Below are 22,809 nucleotides of genomic sequence, written 5' to 3' on the forward strand. Positions count from 1 at the left end.
AAGGACTTTTTTACATTTGCCCCAGCATAGGCCCTTAGCCATACCACCAGTGCTAACTGTAATTGATGATGTGTATAATGATGTTAGTTCTTCACCTGATTCTCTTCCTCCGGCCCCTGCCAAACCTGACCGATATTACAGGGTCCCGGATTCTCACTTCCACCTGTACAAAGCCCATGCTGCAGATCCAGAAACTATTTCGCAGGGCCCAAAAGGTGTTGCAGCTGCTACTGCCAAAAATCCCCTACCCTCTGAAAGAGAGTCTAGAGCATTAGAGAGATGGGGTAAAAAGGTTTATACATCTGCTACTCTTTCTGCCAGGGCTTTAAACTGTCAATTCCATATGATACAGTACCAAGAATATTTGTTAGATCAGCTGAAGAAGAAGCTTTCTTCTCCTGAACCTTTAGACCATAAATCCCTTCAGGATTTGGTACACAACTCTCAGCAGGTCAGTAATCATTTCTTAAAATGTGGCTATGATGCACTGGAGGCTTCATTTAGATCAGCTATGACTGGGGCAGTAATTCGTAGGCATGCCTGGCTAAAAGAGCAATCCCTGCCAGACCATGTCAAGGCTAATCTCCTAGATGCTCCAATGGTAAACAAAGTTTATTTGGCTCCCCTGCACAGGAGATTCTAAAGAAGGTGAAAGAAAAAGCAAAATCTGTGCAGACAGTAAAGGAATTTCTACAGGTCCAACCTCCAAGGTTCAGCAGAAACTGGCCTTCTAAGAATTGGTCCTTTCCAGACACCTCCAGAGCTCAGAGAGGCAGGAATAGACGCCCTCGAGGTAGAGGTCAATCAAAGGGTGCCTATATGGGTCGTCAGTGGCAACCTGCCAACCAGAGGAGTACTGCCACAGCTGCAACTACAACCACTAGCACAGGACAGACACAATGACTTGACTCTGATTCCGCCTACCAGGGAACAACTGGAAGCTCCCTTGGGCAGAAAGCTGGCTTTATTCTCAAAAAATTGGCATTGCATTACAAAGGACACATGGACATTGCAAACAATAGACAAAGGATACAGGTTTCACTTCCACACCTTACCAAAAAGGAGCGGAATGCCAAACCTACCACCAAATCAGAAGCCAGAGGCTTTAAGACAAATCAAAAATTTACTTCAGATGAAAGCAATAGAAAGGGTACCATCTATGGAACAAGGCCAAGGATTTTACTCCAGACTATTCCTTGTACCAAGAAAAGAAAACCAATGGAGGCCTATTCTCGACTTGTCCGCACTGAACACATATCTCATTGTACCAAAATTCAAAATGCTGACCCTACAGCAACTTCTTCCCATGTTGGGCAAGGAGTCTTGGCTGGTGACTCTAGATCTCAAGGAGGCATACCTGCACGTCCCTATCCGACCAGATTGCAGAAGACACCTCAGATTTCTTGCAGGATCAGAGCATTATCAATTCTCAGCATTACCCTTTGGCTTATCTACTGCCCAGAGTATTCACGAAATGCCTGGCATCAGTAATTGCACATTGCAGACTTCAGGAAATTCAAATCTACCCATACCTGGACGACTGCCTAATACAAGCGGACAACAAGACAAAATTGATAAAGGATTTGGCCTATGTCATACACCTGCTACAGGCCTTGGGATACACCGTCAACATCCAAAAGTCAAGACTAGTGCCATCCCAAAGGATAACCTTTTTGGGTGCAGATCTGGACACAATAACTCAGATGGCTTTTCTCGCAGAAGAAAAACAAAAACAACTTCCAGATTATTTCATGACTTTGACAAGACAAACTCAGCTTACTGCAAGGAAAGTCCTGCAGGCCCTGGGTTTCATGGCATCCTGCATAATCTTGATCCCACATGCCAGGCTGCATATGAGAAAATTACAGTGGTACCTAAGGAATGTATGGTCTCAACACAGACACAGTCTAGAAACCATGATACCAATCATTCCATGCCTTCAAAAGGAATTCCTGTGGTGGGCTCAGGCCTGCCAGTCCAACAAGTCCAACAGAGGGTTGCCTTTCAAGAAACCAAAACCAAGGCAGACCATCACCACGGACGCCTCAGACCTAGGATGGGGAGCACACATGGAGGACAAATGTATCCAAGGCCTATGGTCTCAAGGACAGCTAAACTTGCACATAAACCAAAAGGAGATGCTGGCAGTGAAGCATGCAATCGAGGCATTCAAACCATTCCTCCAGCAAGGACATCTGCTGATAAGGACAGACAGCACCACGGTCATGTGGTACATAAACAAACAGGGAGGCACACATTCCTACCCTCTATGCCGGATGGCAATGGATCTATGGAACCTAGGCCTGAATCTCAATATCCAGCTGCAGGCCATATTTGTACCAGGAAAAGAGAATTCACTAGCAGACAGCTTAAGCAGGACTACCACGGATGCTCACGAATGGATGCTGCATCCAGACATCTTCAGACTCCTAACAAAGAAATGGGGATTGCCAGAGATAGATCTGTTTGCCTCCCCTCTCAACCACCAACTGAAGAAATTCTGCTCAAGGACATACCACCCGCAAGCCTGGAGGGTGGACTCTCTCTCTTTCAGCTGGAATGCCCTAATAGTGTATGCATTCCCACCTCTTCCATTGATGTACAAGGTTCTTCTGAAGATCAGGGAGGAACAGCCAAAGGTGATACTAATAGCTCCGGACTGGCCAAGACAACACTGGTATCCACTACTGAAAAACGTGTCTCGGGCGAACTCATGGCCTCTACCCCTATGGCCTGTTCTTCTAACGCAGAACAATTTCAAGACCCTGCATCCAAACTTGAAAACTCTGCAACTAACTGCCTGGAAAATTGCTTAAAACTAAACCCAACTGTCTTATCTCAGAGGGTCAAGGACATTATCCTGGAGGCTCGCAGACCCTCCACAAGGAAGGCATACTCAGCTAAATGGAAGAGATTCCTCATTTGGAGCACATCAAAGGGCACAGATGTTACAGTGGCAAATCTAGCACACATCCTAGAATACTTATCAGAATTGTTCCACAATGGCCTGTCTTACTCTTCCATTAAGATTCATGCTTCAGCAATTTCAGCAGAATACAATATGGATCCTCCTATCTTCTCTCATCCTCTACTCAGACAATTTCTGAGAGGGATCAAAAATGTTAAACCTCCAAGGAGACCCCCTCTACCTGCATGGGATCTCAATTTTGTGCTGGAAAAATTAACACTACCTCCTTTTGAACCAGCAGCATCAGCAGACTTACAGTTTTTATCTTGGAAAACTGCTTTCCTTCTGGCAATCACTTCAGCAAGAAGAGTATCCGAGCTACAGGCATTAATGGCAGTGCAGCCTTTCCTTATTTTTCACCAGGATAGAGTGTCTCTGAGAACCAATCCAACTTTCATGCCAAAGGTGGTATCCAGGGTATCCTTGAACCAAGCCATTCATTTGCCTATGTTCTTCCCTAACCCACAGAACAAAGGAGAGAAACTCTTGCACACCTTGGATATACACAGACAACTACGCTACTATCTGGATAGAACTAAAACCAGCAGAAAAACTGACAAACTTTTTGTAGCCTGTGCAACTGGGGTGCAAGGAAAAGCAATTTCCAAACAGACAATTTCAAAATGGATAGGAAATTGCATTCACTTTTGTTACTCTTTTCATGGAAAGACAGCTCCTGAACATATCAGGCCTCATTCCACAAGGGCCACAGCCACCACTACAGCTTTCCTACGAGGGGTGGCTACCAAGGACATTTTAGAAGCTGCTACTTGGAGCTCCGTGCATGCATTTGCCAAGCATTATAATCTACCCTTATACTCCAGATCCCGAGCAGGCTTTGCAACTGCAGTTTTACAGGGGATCTTAACTACACCATCCTTATCTTAGTACCTCCTCCCCCAGTTTGTCTATGGTATTCTACCCATATGTTATGACTGCAGATGCATCCTTGAAGGACGTAGTACAGTTTTGTACCTACCATAAATGTAGATGTCCGATAGGTATGCATCTGCAGTCAGGATTACCCACCCTCCTTCCCCTCTGTGGTATTCCTAGGGTGCTTACCCCTCTTTCAGCTAGCTGGGGGAATCTGTTATGGTGTATTTGTTTGTTTGTATATATGTATATATTTTTTGCTACTGTTTGGAACATTCAACATTTATCCAAATTTAGCCTTCCTAGAGGGCACCTGGCATCTGGGGCAAGAAACACTGAGGAAAATGGCGTTGGCTGATGCCTTTATACCCCAGAAGCTATGACGTCGGGGAAAGTGCGACATCAGCTGAGGCCAGACCCAGACTTTGGAATCCGGCCGACCGAAGGGCTGCCTGAGGCAGGACAACCCATATGTTATGACTGCAGATGCATACCTATCGGACATCTACATTTATGGTAGGTACAAAACTGTACTTTTCTGTGATGCCATGGGGAGGATTTAGGCAAATTTATGTAAGATAATATCAATATTTGGGAAAATGTCTAGGTAGAAGGTAAATAAAGTTAAAACCAAAGCAATTGCATGGGGTGGATCTACAAGGGAGAACATGGGAGAAAATATCTGCAAGTAAGGCTGAGAAAAACAGTAGTGGAAGCAAAGGCTGAGAAAAACAGTAGTGGAAGCAGTGATTAGTATGTGTATGAAAATGTATATAAGAAAACAAAACAGCAGCTGCAAAAATGGGGAACTGTTTGAATGGATCTATACAACCATATATTTATTTTTTTTATTTATTTTACATTTGTTAACCGTGCTAGTCTAGCTGGATATATGTCCATTTTCAGTAGAGGCCCGGGGAGAAAAGCTCCACAGATACTAAATTACAAGGAGACAAATTATAAAATAAATTCAGTACAAAAAGAATATACATTTAGTAACACAAAAAACAAAATACCTAAGGAACACACTCAAAATATAGTTGTTCAGTAGAAGCATTACAAAACATCAAGATTAGCAACATATATTTGATAATCTGTTGGAGAGAAAAAGTAGAACGGGAGATAAGGGAATTACAGAAGAAATACAAAGGAGGAAGAGAGAAAGAAGCAATAGTCTAGTGAGGAAAAGGGTAAGAAGATGGAAAAGAGGACAGGGGAGAGAAAAAGCAGGAGAGGGTAGGAGCATAGGAGGAGAGTAACAGGGCAATAGGAAGAAGGAATAAGTATAGTAAATAAGTATGGTGTAAAGATTCTAGTAGTGTAGGGGGAAAGAAGAAGGTCAGTCAGGAGTCCTACAGGAGCAGAGCCAGTGATTTTGGAAGTACAGTTTGATTTTTTGTTTGAAGAGAGGTAAGGAGGGGATTAGAGTGATATCAGTGGGTAGCTGATTCCATATACTTCCTACAGTATTAGTGAACAGAAGAGTCACCAGCTAAGTTATGGGACTTTACAGATTTGGTCATGAGTTTAGAAGAAGATCGAAGGGAGGTAAGATTATTATAAGGGATTAAAAGTTGAGAAAGTATAGGGGTATTATAAGGTTGGTACAGTATCTTGTGAGCAATGGTAAGTTGGGAGATCAAAAGACAGTTTTGTAGCTCAAGCCAGCCTAGGAGTTTTAGGTTATGACAGTGATGTGTTCTGAAAGGGTTACTGGTGGCAAAGCGGGCAATGCTATTGTAACAAGTTGCTAGTTTATTTAGGTTGGCCTTCTTAAGGTTAGTGAAGATAGGTGAGGCGTAAAAGAGGGGTAGATATAAGATGGGAGTGGGCAATAGTAGCTGTGGTAGAAGGTGTGAGAAAAGGTTTGATACGGTATAATGATCCAATTTTTTTATTAACAGTTTTGATGATGTTATTGATGTGTTGATCAAAAGTGAGATTGTTGTCGATGGTTATTCCTAGCAGTTTAGTTGATGTGTCAGGAGAGATAACAGTGGTGTCATTGGATAAAATGTTGAAGTTTAATGGAGAGGCTTGAGTGGTAGGAGTGAAAAGGAGAAGTTTTGTTTTTTTAGCATTGAGGAGGAGGTACCGTCTAGTAAACCAAGTTTCTACAGTGTTGAAGGTGGTTTGAGTTAGAGAGAGTAGCTCTGCGGAGGTAGATGCTGAGCAAATAATCGTGGAGTCGTCAGCATATTGGATGCAGGTAGCTTGTGGGATGATAGTGTTGAGATCGTTTATGTAAAGGGAGAAGAGAAGTGGACCGAGAATAGAGCCCTGTGGGACTCCAATAGAAACAGGCAATAGTGAAGAGATATGATTGTCCCAAAGAACGGCTTGATGCCTGTTGCTTAGATAAGACGTAAACCATTTAATAGCCAGGTTATCAAATGAGAGGGATTTAAGGATGTTAATAAGGGAAGAGTGGTTCACCATGTCAAAAGCTTTAGAGAGGTCAATGAATAGAGCAGAGGAGAAAAGATTTGAGTTACGATAGTTGTTGATAGTATCAACGAAGGAAAGGAGGGCAGTGGAGGTGCTATGGTGGGGTCTAAAGCCATGTTGACAGTTGGCTATTATGTTGTGTGAAGAGAGATATTGTATGAGTTGCTGATGGATGCATTTCTCCATGATCGTAGCTAGTGGAGAGAGAAGAACAATAGGTCTAAAGTTAGTGTAGTCAATAGAGTTACCACCTTTGTGTAGTGGGATGATACGAGAGATTTTCCATATATCTGGTATGGTTCCCTCTTGGATAGTCCTATTAATGAGTATAGATATAGGGTATGCAATCTGCTTAGCAGCCTTTTGAAGAAAGAGAGAGGGGAGTTTGTCAGCAGAGGGGGTGCAGGGTTTCAGTTTAAGAATAAGCTTGTAGATGAAAGAGGTAGAGATAGGATGAAGAGTGAAGTTACGGGGGGAATCAACAAGATTATCTGGAGGGTAAAAGTTATTGGTGTTGATTTGTTTAGCAAGTGATTGAATGGTTTCAATAAAAAAGGTGTTAAAGGCGTTTGCAGTATGGCTAGGGGTTCCTGGGTCTGCGTTTATTGGGGAGGGAGTTTTAGCTGTACCAGGTGAAAGGAGTTTGTTGATTGAAGACCAGAATTGTTTGGGTTTATATAAATGGGTTTCCTGAAGTTCACAGTAGTAGTTCTTTTTGTCAGAGATTATAGCTTTTTGTAAGATTTCTAAGTTGGCAAAAATGAAGAAAATCAGAGATGGTTCTATGGTGTCTCCATTTGGCCCAAATTTTATTTTTGCTATGAATTAATTTCTTTGTTTCCTTTGTGAGCCAAGGGGCTATATTAGATTTCATTCTAATAGAGCGTGCAGGGGCATGTTTATCTAAAATTGAAAGAAAGGTTGAGTTAAAGAATGATACTGCTTCATTAAGAGGAAGTGATTTCATGAGGTTCCAGTTGCATGTTTTGAGATCATTTTGAAATAAGTCACTATTAAAGTTTTTGGTAGAGCGTATTATTCTAATGTTAGGGAGGTTTTGATAGTCTGTCTTTTCTCTAGAGATATAGGTTAGGCAGTGGTCACTGAGGTCATCAGGCATAGTTCTTACTTTGTATGAGACATTAACTTTGTTTATAAGTATCCAGTCTAAGATACTCTGTTTCTTATTTGGTTTATTAAGCCTTGTTGTAGTGGTAATGGATTGAGTAAAACCATGTGGGTTTATATGACTGGAGGGATTTTCACTATTAATAGTATTCCAATCTATATTAAAGTCACCCAGAATTATAGTTTCTTGGGGGTAGTTAGTGGAAACCCAGCTGAGGAAGTCTTCTAAGATTGGTATGTTTTTGCCTGGTGGTATGTACATACAGATGATGTAAAGAGCTTTTTGAGTATTTAACTGAAGTTTAGCTATAATGGCTTCAGCACTGGAATCCAGGGTTGGGCAGGCTGGGAGGGTGGAGATGCTAAGATGGTTCTTAAATAGAATTGCCACACCACCACCTTTACGTTTAGTACGATCAAGCCTATATAAATTATAGCCTTAGGGTATAATCTCAGTGTCTTTGGTGGCTGGCTTTAGCCAGGTCTCTGAGAGGCATAGAATGTCAAAGTGGTGAATGTCTAACAGGGCATGTAAGTAGGGTACTTTGTTATTTACACTTCGTATATTTAGATGACCTATGAGTAGGGTGTTATTGAAGTTGGGGTTAGATACTTGAGGGGAGGGGTTTGACGGGCCTGGGTTAGGGTGAATATCACCGTCTTGTAAGGTAGGAGTATTATGTCTGTGTCAGGCTGCTTTTAAGAAGGGTTATTTGTTTCATTTTTTTATCAGGGGGTAAGGCATAGGTAAGATGGTAGTGCCTATGGAATTTGGGAAGGTGATAGCTAGGGGTGGAGGTTGAATTTAAGAAAGAGGAAAGAGAAGTATGGAAGATAGATGTATGTTTATTTATAAAGTCTGGTTGTTTTTTAAGTGGGTATTCAAATAAGGTAAGAAGGTAAGAAGAATAAAGGGAGGTAGAGAATAGTGCTAAGAATATCACCATGGTGAGTAAGTATGGAGCCATATGTAGAAGTGGTGAGGTAAGGGAAGTTATAAAGTAAATAGAGGAAGAGAGGATAAGAGAGGTAGAGTTATAGGTATAAGGCAAAACAGGAGAGAAGGAAAGAAGTAATAGCTGGATATGTAGGGGTGTGAAAGGAGAATACAAAGTATAGGTGTTGAGAGTGGAAGCTTATGAGAAGAAAGTTAATTGAGGAAGAGGAGAGAAGCTGGTAATAGGAGAGTAGGTTGGTATAGCAGTGGATGAAGGAGAGGGGGGAAGAGTGTGTGTAGAAGGGAGGGGTTGAGTTTTTGGCGGGAAAGAACAGGATGGGTTGTAAGAGTAAGGGGGTGTGGCTAGGGAAATATAAGGTTAGGACCCCTGGGGGTGGGTGGGAATTGGGGGTAGGGAGGGGAGCGGAGTGAGACCGCAGGGCGAACGGAGCGGGATACACAGAATCCAGAGAGGAAGGAAAAAGTAACAGAGAAAGTTAGCAAGTAGAAGGCTTGAGATAGTAAGCATAAGGGGGAGTGGGTCACAGAGCACTACAGAGATGGAAAGGAATGGAGTGAGAAGGTGAAGGAAGGAAGAATATGAAAGGGAATAATCAGTACTGTAGGTCTAGATGTGTACAGAGTGACACCTAGTGGACAGAGAGGCGAGGTACAGAGGAGAGTCGCAAGGTTCTGGGGCAGGAAAGAAAAACAACATATACTACTGGGAGGGGGAGTACAGGCTAAGTAAAACAGTAGGATAAGGTAGAGGAAGAATAAACAGAGTATGGGGTGAGGGGGCTGCTGCTGGCAAGCTTAGCTGGGAGCAATACAGAAACCACACCAGATATAAATGGGCAAAGACCACAATCAAATTAAGTAGACATACTCTCTTAAAACCTGAGGTAGTAAGTTTGTAGAAGAGTGCAGGGGTCCAGAGCTTTCAAAGGTAGTGGGCAGAAAGTACCCTCGTAGAGTAGAGAAGAGTTTCGCCCAGGCAAACAGACACTGGGTAAGGCAGGAGAATTAGCTGGAACAGGAGAGAAAAGAGGGAGATAATAAAATAAAAGTAAGTAAAAATGCAGTACATTCAAAATGAAGCTGTAACCAAATACACAGATACAGTGATCAAATCCACTGCTCCATCGAAAAACACATTACAACAGTGTAAGTCAGGCAAGAAAATAAGCATTTAGGCAATGCACATTACATAGCATACTCAGTTGAGGATTATATCAGTTAAATCATATGCATATCCACAATAAGAGAGTTGCAGCAGTTTGGTTAAAAACACCAGGTAAAGTTTACAGTCTTTATATATTTTATACAGTGTAATTGAAGCACAAGGTATTCCATCTAAAGGTAAAGAGAAAACATGGGCAAGCACATTGATCCGTGGTGTAGTGTAGAGAAAAGTGTCGAGTGTAGGGAGGCCCAGATGCAAGTATGACCCAAGGCCAGTCTGCACGTGTAAGGCCACTTCCTATACAACACGCAGGTCCCAAATAAAGAGAGGCAGGGCAGAGTACTGAAGAGTTACACAATAGTAAGTCAAACCATGAAGTTATACAACAAAAAGAGAAAATATACATATGTGTATAATACCCCAATAATGTATACCCAGGCCAGGCATTTTGGGAATTGCCAGGTAATGAGTTGCTATTAACAAAGAAAATCAACATGGAGTTTGTCTGGGAGAGGAAAAGACCAGGAAAGGCATAGGAATGGGCCAGTGAAATACTACATAGAGGAGGAGTAGGAGTCCTAAATATGAAAACAACTCTTCAGGCATGCTTGATAGTAAACATACTGAGGTTGGTAGATGTAGGGTATAGCTCAGTGTGGAAACAGATGATATTGGAAAAAGAAGGGGTATGGCAGGAAGGAAGGGATGTCTTCAAAGTTATTCATTCATTCATTCATTCTTTGACCGGATAGTCACATTAAACTAGTAGCCTCTTTTCAGGGGAAATCTAGAGTTGTATTTATACTACTAGGGCAAATCTGGCCAGGGCTTCGAGGCGCTTCCCTTATGCTGCACTGCAGTGTCAGCAATTCATCTACCTGGTGTGGCAAAAAAACCCACAGCCTTCTGCACCAAAGGCAGGTGTGCTACCTGTTGTGTCACTGGACCTTAAATAAAGAAATACAGTTACTGTGGATGAAATAGATAAGGAATTCCAATGTGGCAGAATAGAGGAGGAGAAGTCTTGAGGTACAGTATTAATACCAATGGGTAGACTAAAAGAAGTTTCACTGCTTGTCTCTTACTGTGCATATCGTAATCAAGAGGTTCCAGCTTCTCAATTTATGTATTCTCTTTTAGTCTCTTCTCACATATCCTTTGTTTTTATAATAGGTGTATGGACTAGGATTCTAAGTACTTCATCTTTCATGTCCACATAAATGTGGGCATTGCTGAACCAATTCATGTGTGAGAGCTTACTGTTGTAGCATTTGTTTTATGTTTATTCATGTTATATCCTGAAAATACTTGAAGCGGTCACAAAATGTTAAACAACACTGAATTGTCCTTTTCTGAATTTATCAAGTACAAAACCATAGTCTGCAGTTGTTTATTTGTTTATATATATTTACTGGGGTAGTGCACTGATCTCAGTGGACCATTTGCAGGCACAGCCATGGTGAACAGGATCAAATAAATGAACAAACAAGAAAATAAAGAGCAACCTCTAAAAATAAACCAGGAACCGAGATAGAAATCAAGGTGATAGCTATCCTTCCCCAAGAGTAAAGAAGGTATGACGACCAAATAATGTTGAGCCGTTTATTAAAAAATCCTTGATAAGGCAACAAAGTTGCTTTCATCCACTTAAACACATGGACTTCATCAGAACTATGCTCCCATAAGCAAAATGAACAATAAGTAGTCAATTAAAAAAAAAAAAATCACATGCAACTAAATGTCCAATCAAGTAAAGAAATCAATTGAAATCTAATAAAAATCTAATACTTTTAATAGTTTAAATATTTACATATTTGCCCATGATTTTTTTCTTTACTGTTGGGGTAGACTTGCTGTTACCGTGATTTTTTTTTATCAAATCAAATAACAAAACATATTTACAGATAGGATAGGATATGCTAAAAACAAAACTTTTTTTTTAAACAGTTATATCACTGAAATTGTGAGTCTCTTATTGTCTGTGTCAGTGGCTCTAAATGTAAAGCAAATAACAAAGGAGAAAGAAAACACCCCTGTCTGCTTTCTCTGTTCAAACACGGCATGTAGCAGACAAATCCTCCTACCATAATTCTTCCCTCCAGCCCTTCATATATTTTCATAATTAACCCTATTATTCTATCAGGGAATGCAGATCCATCCATTGCCATACTCCTAAAATCCCAGCTGACTATTGCATGCCTTCTCTTCATCAAGAGTCCTCAGCAATAGCAACGTTTTCATCATTGCTCTGTTAAGGTTGTCAAATGATCGTCTTCACGCCACAAAACCACACTGATGCATGTTTATCCATTTTGGCAACACCTTTGCCACTCTTTTAGATAGAAACACATTATGGTTTAAAGTTGAAATCGGTGTATATGAAGCAGAATCTGAAAGGTCTTTACCTTCCTTGGATAATATAGCCAAGACCGCTTACACACAGGGTCTTTGGCTAAATCCAGTAAACCTTGCATTCCAAAATGTTACGCTTTTCACTAATTTAGTCATTGTGAAGTGTCAGAAAGCATAATGTTCATTGCATTTCACTGTTGCAGTAATAACAACATGGGATTTCCTTGCTGTGGAAGTCCTTGGCTTGCCTGAATGCCAGAGACACTTCTTCCCTCCTCCAGCCCCAGTGTACTGCCCTTTCCCCCGATGTCAGGATATCTGGGTATAAGGCTTGTTGGCCAGTGCCATACTTTCAGTGCTTTCTTGCCACTGGAGCCCAAAGCATTTCGTGTCTTGAGTGCATCAGTAAGTTGGTCTGTGACAGAGCACTTCTAAAGCAAAGTGCCTTGATTGGGAGCTATTGTACTGCCTTTCTAGCCAAATAAATTAACAGTCACACAAATTAAAAAGTTGTAAAGCATACACTAAACACACACACCCCCACCCAAACTTCACAAATCAAAAACTGAACCTACCTAATAATAACCATTCAAAATAAAATGAGATTGTCTAAATGTCAGTGTTCCCAAACAGCAAACATTTTAATTAAAAAAAAAAATAAATAAAAAAAAAAAAAGCTAAATACTTAAATTTTAGTATTTTTGCAGGGAAGACGAGACAACTGAACTTGTATATACCAACTGTTTGGTTGTACCACCCCAAAGAAAAGAGAAATCTCTAAATGAAATAATTGCTAGAACTCCTCCATACAGTGAACCAGGAATACATAGTACATAATAAACACTATTCCTGCAAGTCAACACACTACATAATAAACACTATTCCTACAAGTCAACACACTACATATCAATACGCTGTATATGTTCATAGGTTCATACTAGGCTATCTGCCCTAGGGCATTTATAAGCCTAGCCAGAGTGTGTTTGGCTTTCGCCACCCATTTTAAAATAATTTTGCTATGCCCTTTTTCGAGGTTAGTATACTGTGCCTCTGTCTAACAGTGACACAGAAGTGATACCCGGGGTAAACCTACGATCTCCCATCCACTCATCAAGATTCCTCGTGAAGAGAGTCAATGAGGGACTCTGCCTAACCTGGACTGGGATTTTATTCCAGAGTGAAGGGAGCCTTTGGGTTATGAATCTGTCCCTCCAGCATGTCCTATTTATTTCAGTGCTGAGGTTCAAGTCTCTCGAGCGCGTAGCTCGATGGGATTTGGATTTTCTGAGGTGCAGCATGTCCATTAATTCCGGGTTGGACATGGCTTTATACGTCAGGCACAGATTGCCTCTGAGCAGGCGGTATGCCACTGAGTAGAGCTGGAGTTTCTTTAACCGGGCAGCATATAACATCTGTTTGAGCCCTTTGATCCTCTTGGTGAGGTAAAAGTTCAGTTGTTAATGTCAGTAATGGCACATATTAATAATAAATAGATTCTGTAACCTGGTAGTGGTTTGAAAAGTTTAGACAAAATGGCAAATTGTTACCTTTGAGAAGTATCATATGCATATGTACATCTGTTTCCCCTCTGTTGTGAGATCTTGGATTTAGTACAAATAAGTTGCAGACAGTGTTGGGAGTGCAGGGGATCTTTTTGTTTCAGTTTTTTGCGGTTGATATTATTTATTTCGAAGTTGCCTTTTTCCAACTAGCATGACATAATCATATGTATGTATATGTGCACATCTATATGCATGCATTTCTGTGTCTGTCTGTATGTGTGTGTGTTTGTATATATTTGCACACAAAAACACCCTATAAAGATAACCATCCTGTAGGATCACACCACTTAAGTGTGTGTATACATGTATACAATATAAATGTGCAAACGTAACTGTCTTCCAGGGTTGCACCAATGTGAAAAAGTGAGCAAACTCAACAAAACAAAACTTTCAAAGACATTTCTATCGACCAGTAAAGACCATTCCCTATGTAAAATCCCACTTGTGTATGATTATTGTAGAGACATTAGTAGACATCAACAATAGTTGATATGCACATAGTTGATCACTGCTAATTGCATATACTGCAAGTCAAAAGAGCACTCTATTAACTCAAAATTGGTCACAAAACCAAATCTAATGTGTTTGCGTTTGCAATCACTAAACTGCATCTGCAGCTTGTTTCCAACTAAGCATACACCCAATGCACCCATCCCCATACTTGTTTCACAATTTCAAGAGCAGCTCAGTTACACTGATATTCAGAACTCTCTGTCCTGAAAGTCAGCATAGCATTTGGAACAGTGGTATTCACTGTCCTGTCCTGTTCATACAGGACACATCTCTATTTGGTGGCAAACCCTTAATTTGTATATAGTAAGTCTATGATGAAACAAAAGTGCCTCTTTGCACTGCTTTAGTTGACAAAATGAAAACTGATAACACAGGTCGAAAGACTGTAATGTTGATGTGATGTGACAGCATTCACATCCATCAGCATAATGTGAAATCCACCAAAAAAAAAAAAACTCTGTATGTGTGTGTGTGTGTGTGTGTGTGTGTGTGTGTGTGTGTGATTATCAGTGCTTTGATTGAGCAAACATCTGTTTGAAAAATTTTAAACTTGATTTTAAGCAAACATTCGAATAGTTGAGCATTCAGTTAGTCGAATGGCAGTTTTGTAGAAATGTGTGCGCGCACGCGAGTACAATTATATGTGTATTAGAAAAGGTTATAGCTTCAGTGTGCATGTTTGTATGCTTTATATGGTAAGGATTAGGTAAGGGATAACTTTAGTGTGTGTGTGTGATAAAGTGGTTATATCTAGTATGAGTGTGCATTGTTTTTGTGAGTCTTAGATTGTCTTATGTAGTGCTACTGTTAGAAAGTGTTTTATTAAAAAAAAAAAAAAAAAAAAAAAAAAGGTATAGTGTACAGTTAAGGTTAGTGGCAGGGTCAGTCTTAGGATTAGTACATTTTACTAAGGAGGAGCAGGGCAGCTAGGTTTCATATTAATTCCTTCTAACTTTGCTATAACACTCCTGGATAAGCAAGCAGTTTTAAATTTAAGTTCTTTACAGTAAAGTTTCAAAATTGTAATGATTTCCCCGTGATTTTGCTCACATAATGGGAATAAAAATCTTCCTTTTTCTAGGTTATCCACTGATACTAGTTTTGGAGTAGTGTAGGTAGATTTCAGTAGTAATGCTAATTTGCAAGCAAAGGCAGTATTAAACTTCTGCAATGTACCAAATTAGTTCAGTTTGCATGGGTGGACTAGTAGCTGATATAATGGGCAGACTTTCTTGTCTTTTGTAGCTTTAAGCCACGGTAGTGCAGCGGTAGCATTGCCACCTCACAGCAAGAGGTTCTCCCGTTCAATTCTAGGCTGGAGCACCTTCTCTGTGGAGTCTGCATGTCCTCCCCATGGTAGAGTGGCATTCGAAAGACGTGCATAAATGGGTGTGCCTTCGTTGTAGGTTGGGCGTCGAGCTGGTACCTTGGCACCGTAAAAATCTACTGCCAATCATTAGCGGACTGGAGTTCCGCTGTGGTAACCCCTAAGCGGGAAAAGCCGATGGAACAACAAACTGTATAGTAGAGTATAACATATGCATGCATATACTTTGACCAGTGCATATTCTTACAGCTTATCTGCTGGGAGAAGCCACCAGTTTTCACTGGTAAATATGCATTTTGTCTTACTTTCAGAACTTTTATTAATATTTTTTTTGTTTATTTTCCATTTGGCTACCGGTGTAGTCTGACTAGGCCATGCAAGACCCATTTTCAACAGAGTTCCAGGGAGAATAGCTCTGGGAAGAGCAATAAATATTTACTTTGGTAAAACTAAGGAAAAAAATACTGTAAATGCTGAAAACATTGCAGGAGAGAATATTTTTATGTAGTAAATGTTGCAAAATATAACAAGTCAAAAAGCATGGTTGTGATTTAGGAAAAGTACAAAAGAGAAATTCCAGTGGGTAGGTTTGATGGAGAGGAGTGAGGAGAATGTATGCTTGAAAGGAATGGTTAGAGGGTTAGAGGGATAATAGAATAGGCAAAGAAATGAGAAGTGAATATGGTTGATTATAGATTCAGAACTAGGGAGGTAGTGAAGAAGTTTAAATAGATCGTGTTTGGTAAAACAAATAGAAATATAAGTAAGGTTTAAGAGATTAGATCATTGACTTCCAAGATTGGCTGCACACTTATCAGCAGTTTGACTTCAGCTTTCACAGTGTGAAAACAGAAACTGAGAAAAAGGAGTGCCAGTTAAACTTTTTTTGGGGGGGAGGGGGATTAACTTCCTGGCTAGTAAGCACTCTGCCTGGATGCTAGCAAATTAGAAATTTGGAAAACCTGAAAGAAAATCAACCAGAAAAGCTGAAAAGAAAACACTTTCTTGGAAAGGTTCTGCAGTTGTTCAGTAAAAAGTTTAAACTTTAGCTTTGGTTCAAGATATGGCTTCCAGCAATTTAGAGTAAAAAATGAGTCTGATGTACTCGGAGAGGATTTAAAATAAATGAGAAATTGAAGGAATGTATCCTATCAAACAACAAAAGGCTGGAAAAATAAAAGAAGCTTTAACTAGCTCTTCAGATGAACTGAAATCAAAGGCTGAAATGAAGAAAAAGCTGTCCGAGTAGAGCCGTTTCAAAAAATAGACTTGGAAGACAGTGCTCGCAGAGAAAACTTTCTGCTGTACCAGAGAAACTGGAAAGAATAGACAATGTTAATTTTATGAAAGTAGTAATAAGCAACAGGACTGGTGTCCCACAGTGGGATTTGTCAATTAAAAGGGCACATGAGAAAGCACCCAAGACCTATATTAGTAAAGATGCAATCATACCAGCAGAAAGAGTTGATCCTGACATAACTGTGGCAGAACTGCAAAGTATTGGAAATTGGAGACAGCAGTGTGTTTGTACAAAATAATTATTCACTCACTATACACAGAAGAGAAGCAAATTTATCCCAGTAATATTAGGATGTCGAGAAGTAGGTGTGAGATTCAAGCTGATGTATCCAGCCATCTTCAGAAGGCTTTTTTTCCAGGAGGATTAAATAAATTTTTGATGCCGAATAGGATAAGAGGGAAATGGTTTATTCAGCAAAAAGTGAGCCAGCTAATGGAAGGGGACTCTGCTTGTCACTCTTATGACAGTAAAGTTTATAGATTTGAAACCAGACACAAAAAGCTGACTAGAATCAGGAGTAGCTTGGACTTGAACCATTATCTGGTGATGCGAGGTAGAGAAGAAGAGGAATAAGATCAGCAATACTGAAAATGGAAGTCTAAAGCATCAGTCACATTTGTGAAATATGGCTTTGCAAGAAAAAGTGATTGAAAAGGATTTTTTGTTGACTTTATAAAACTTGTGGGTGGACAATGAAGGATATACCCCACTTTTTAACTTTTAGAAGGACACTAAAAGGGTAAACAAGCGACTGTAAGTAAAAAGTTTTTTTTATTGCTGGTAGTATTTGTATAAAACATTTTGTGATGTAAACATAATTTTTGTATATAGTAAAACAGTCCTGTGTTATCAAGGGGGGAGTCTTTTCAGTGACCATTGAAAGGTTTAAAGATTTTAATGTTAAGTAATTTTTAGTTGTAAGAAATAGTCTCTACAGTATAAGAGAAGAAAGGCTTGACAAAAGCAAATTTAATGTTAATTTAATGTGATCTCAAACTGCTAGATGGGGTGTAAAAGTACACTGATTTTATATATAGAATTTTTTTTTTCTTTTTACAAAGGTGAATGTCTAGATTTAATGCCCTTGGCTTAAGCTTTAAACAAGTGTGTTTTTTTTTGTAAGCAAGTAGGCTTTAAAAATAAGACAAAATGATGAAAGCCATGAAAAATGTCAATGTTTCTTACATCCTCAAAGGTATTAGCTTTTTTTTTTTTCCTTAGCAAATGTTCAGTGGAAGTTGTCTGCAACTGAATGCAGCTGTACATTCTTTTTTGTGTGAAATTTACAAAGATTAATTGCTGAATACATGGAGAAGAGCAGGTGCAAGCAATTAATCTCTAGTTCTAAGCATTCTTTGCTGAGGGAAACACAATTTAAAGGAACAATGGCAAGCAGTTCAGTGAAAAATAAAATTTGAAATTATGGGAAGTGAATTAAACATAGCAGCCTTAATTAATTAATTTAAATTTATTAGCATTTGTTTACAAGGAAAGTCCACTGGGCCCAGGAAGCCCATTTTCAGTGGAGGCCCGGGAAGAAAAGCTCCGACTTAAGAGTAATAAAAGGAATTTAACAGTAGTGAGAAATATTATACAAATATGTTGTATACATTATATAATGTCCTACATCGAGTACAAACAGAATTAATACAAAATGAGATTGTTTTTTTTTTTATACCGTGACTTTAATTAATAATTTAGTGCTTTTAACAGAACCGTGTACAATTCAGTTTTATTTAAAGACGGCCAGTGTACTTTTTTCTTAAGGCTAAAAGTTAATGTTTTCTGAATGTATATATGCTGTTTAAATCTGGGAGTGGAATAGAGATAAGAGAACAGGTAGCAGTCCATGTAAGTGAGAACACAGACTGTAGTATATGCTTTAGCACGAGTAACCTTAACTTTAGGATGGACAATGCCTGTGGGTACAGCTGTCAATTTTGGACAGCAGTTCTGCTCTAGAGGGTTAAACTTCCATTTTTTAAGATGTACATTGTTTTGTGTGTTCCAAGTTTATAGAGGTTGGGGTGTTTTGAAAATGTATTTAGTTTTTTGTTTGAGAGTTTTCATTAAAACAAAAAGTCTTGAAAATATGGCATGTGTTTAAATGGAGCTGAAAAGAAACAGCTGTACAAAAGATCAGCCTGCCAAACATTAGTTGTGCATGTAACACATAAGTTGGAAATTCACTTTCAAAAAATGTCCATGTATAATAGGTGTCACAGTAACTATTTTTCATAATGGCTATGCTATCCATATTACCTTGGAGCATAATAAATGGCCTGGCAGATGTAGAGAAAAAGGGAAGAGTATTGAATTATGTTAAGAAATGAAGGGTGCAAGTAGCAATGCAGCAGGAGATGCATTTGGAAAGAAATGAACTTGTCAGTCTGGCAAAGAAAAGATTTCAGGATTGTTGTTCAGCAGAATATCAGGGACAAAGGGGAGTAATCATACTAATTGCTAGAGGGGCTCCAATAGTGATAGAAGAGGGGGGGAAAAGATAGTAATGGTAGATTTGTGGTCGTTGGGGACTATTGGTGAGGGAGAAGTATTTCTCTGCCACGTATTTATATTCCATCAAAAACTGCTGCTATGAAGCTTAAGAAAATTTTGAGAAAAATAATCTGCTATCAGCTGGGAATATTACTTGTAGGTGGGGACTGAGACTTTATTTGTAATACTGAGGATATATCAGAAGGACATAGAAGGGAAAAATTTACAAAAGGGATAGACTTCTGAAAAAATTTATTAAGATATATGGTATAGAAAATGTGAGTTAAATACGAAAGTGTTTCAGAGTTCCTACTACTTTTCTCCAAGGTACAATCACATATGTATTTTTAATTGAAAGATGCAGGACACATCCAATAACTCTTTCATATCTTGCAGCAATAAAAACTAAGATAAAATACAGGGTAACGAACTAAAATTGAGATGCTTGTTCTTCCCCACCTCCCTTTTAAAAGTGAATTTATGGAATGGGTAGATAGTAGATATTATTTGGGGTTTATTAGGGAAGATACTACTCTCTTCAGAAGTTATAGGTAATGAGTGAATAAAATGAAAGTGGAGTTTAAAAACTGGATAAAGGTAAAAGAAAAGTGTGTGATTAAGAAGCAATAGATATCATTTAGTGGTGCTAACAAAATTAAAGTATTGCAAAATCTTAGAGAATAACAAGAGGCACAAATGCAAAGTGCTAAAGAGAAAATAAGGGAGTATCTCGATAATATGCATGAGTTTAGAAAGATTGGTGTTAAGCAACTACATTTTGATAATAACTACAGAGCACAATAGTTTTAGCATAACAGCTTTGGCAACAGAAAGTATAGAAATGGTTGCTGTCAAACTTAAGAGTGGCTGTAACAAGAAAAGTAACAAGAGTTCCTGTACAGGTTTTTGAGTTATTTCAGAAATGTTATGAAAATTTGCATGAAGCAGAGAAATGTGGAAGTCAAAAAAGGAGCATAAATGGAAATTTGTATGGTCAAGGTTACAGGTCGGTGAACAACAATTAACCATTTACATAAGAGGATACAAGATAAAAATGGTGATAACAGATGTCATTCTTGTGGAAATTTGGAAGCTAGAAGGGGAAGAAAGTACTAAAGAGATGAAAGATTTTGTTTAACAGTATTTTAAAAGGAGGGGAAGCACCAGCATCTTGGAAGAAAGCTGTGGTGGCTGTATTAGCTAAGGACAGTAAAAAGCCAGTAGACCCACCTTCACACAGAGGCATTTCAATTTTAAATCATGATTATAAACTGTTTTGTCTATACTAGCTAAAAAATGGCAAACTTGTTACCAAAATTGATTGAAATGGATCAGTGTTTTGTGAAGGGAAGGTAAACATTTGACAGCATTAAAAGTACAATGATGATTCAGAGGGAAGCAGAATACCGATTCCTTTGGTGGCTCTTGATTCAGAGAAAGCATTTGACAGACTAAGATACGACTTTATAAATAGGGCAATGGAAGCATTTGCATTCCCTGACACAATAGTAAAGCTAATTAGAAGGATATATGCAAGATCGGTGGCAAGAATTAAAGCGAAGAAGGTTCCTGTCTGGTAAGTTATGTCCGTGTAGAGGAGCTAGACAGGGGCTGTCTTCTTTCCCTTTTGTTGTTTTATATTTAGAGTCATCAGCAAAGAAAATAAGTGACTCAGAAATGCAAGGATGTAATTGGTATGGTATCAAGAAAATAAATGGCTTTACCTGCAGGTGATATTATTTTGTACCTGATCATCATAATCTTTTGGCTGTTCCCGTTAGGAGTCGCCACAGCGGATCATCTGTTTCCATTTCTTCCTGTCCTCTGCATCTTCCTCTGTCACACCAACCACCTGCATGTCCTCTCTCACCACATCCATAAACCTTATCTTAGGCCTTGCTCTTTTTCTGTTACCTGGTAGCTTCATCCTTCGCATCCTTTTCCCAATATACTCAGCGTCCCTCCTCAGCACATGTCCAAACCAACGTAATCTTGCCTCTCTGGCTTTGTCTCCAAACATTCCAACCTGGGCTCACCCGCTAATATACTTATTCCTAACCCTGTCCACCCTCGTCACACCCAGTGCAAATCTTAACATCTTTAACTCTGCCACATCCAGCTCTAACTCCTGCCTTTTTGTCAGTTCCACTGTCTCAACCCATATAACATAGCTGGTCTCACTACCCTCTTGTAGACCTTCCCTTTCACTCTTACTGGTACTTGTCTGTCACAAACCAGTCTTGACACTCTTCTCTACTCACTCCATCCTGCCTGTACTCTCTTCTTCACCTCTCATCCACACTCGTCATTACTCTGAACTATTGATCCCAAGTATTTAAACTCATCCACCTTCGCCACCTCTACTCCTTGCATCCTCACCATTCCTCTATCTTCCCTCTCATTCACACACATATATTCTTAGTCCTCCTGACCTTCATTCCTCTTCTCTCCCTCTCATTCACACACATATATTCTTAGTCCTCCTGACCTTCATTCCTCTTCTCTCCAGAACATATCTCCATCTCTCCAGGGTCTCTTCCACCTGTTCCCTACTCTCACTACAGATCACAATGTCATCTGCAAACATCATAGTCCAGGGGGACTCCTGTCTGATCTCGTCTGTCAACCTGTCCATCACCATTGCAAATAAGAAAGGGCTCAGAGCTGATCCTTTATGTAATCCCACCTCCACCTTAAATGCATCCATCACTTCCACCGCAGACCTCACCACGGTCACACTACCCTTGTACATATCCTGTACCACTCTTACATACTTCTCTGACACTCCCGACTTCCTCATACAATACCACAACTCTTCTCTAGGCACCCTGTCATATGCTTTCTCTAAGTCTACAAAAACGCAATGCAACTCCTTCTGACCTTCTCTGTACTTCTCCATCAACACTCTCGGAGAAAACATTGCATATGTAGTGCTTTTTCCAGGCATGAAACCATACTGTTGATAACTAATCATCATGTCCCGTCTTAACCTAGCTTCCACTACTCTTTCCCATAACTTCATGCTGTGACTGATCAGTTTAATCCCTCTGTAGTTACTACAGCTCTGCACATCACCCTTTTTCTTAAAAAATGGTGCCAAAACACATTTTCTCCATTCCTCAGGCATCCTGTCACTTTCCAAAATTCCATTAAATAATCTGGTTAAAAACTTCACTGCCATTTCACATAAACACCCCCATGCTTCCACAGATATGTCATCTGGACCAACAGCCTTTCCATTCTTCATCTTCTTCATAGCTATCATTACTTCCTCCTTGCTAATCCATTGCACTTCATGTTTCACTATCCCCACATCATCCAACCTTCTCTCCCTCTCATTCTCTTCATTCATCAACCCCTCAAAGTACTCTTTTCTTTTTTTTTGTTTTTTTTTGTTTTCCGTCTGCTCAACACACTCTCCTCGCTTGTAAGTATGTTTCCCTCATTATCCTTTTATCACCTTTACCTGCTGCACATCTTTCCTAGCTCGTCTAGCTAATTGGTACAGGTTCTTCTCTCCCTCCTTGGTGTCCAACCTTTCATACAACTCTTCATATGCCTTAGCCTTCGCCACCTCTCTCTTTGCCATGCACCCTCATCTCCTTATACTCCTGTCTACTTTCTTCATCTCTCTGACAATCCCACTTCTTCTTTGCCAACCTCTTTCTCTGTATACTCTCCTGTACTTCCACATTCCACCACCATGTCTCCTTGTC

Source organism: Protopterus annectens, chromosome 2.part0 (assembly GCF_019279795.1).
Source record: "Protopterus annectens isolate FY-2018-M chromosome 2.part0, PAN1.0, whole genome shotgun sequence".
Taxonomy (NCBI): Eukaryota; Metazoa; Chordata; order Ceratodontiformes; family Protopteridae; genus Protopterus; species Protopterus annectens.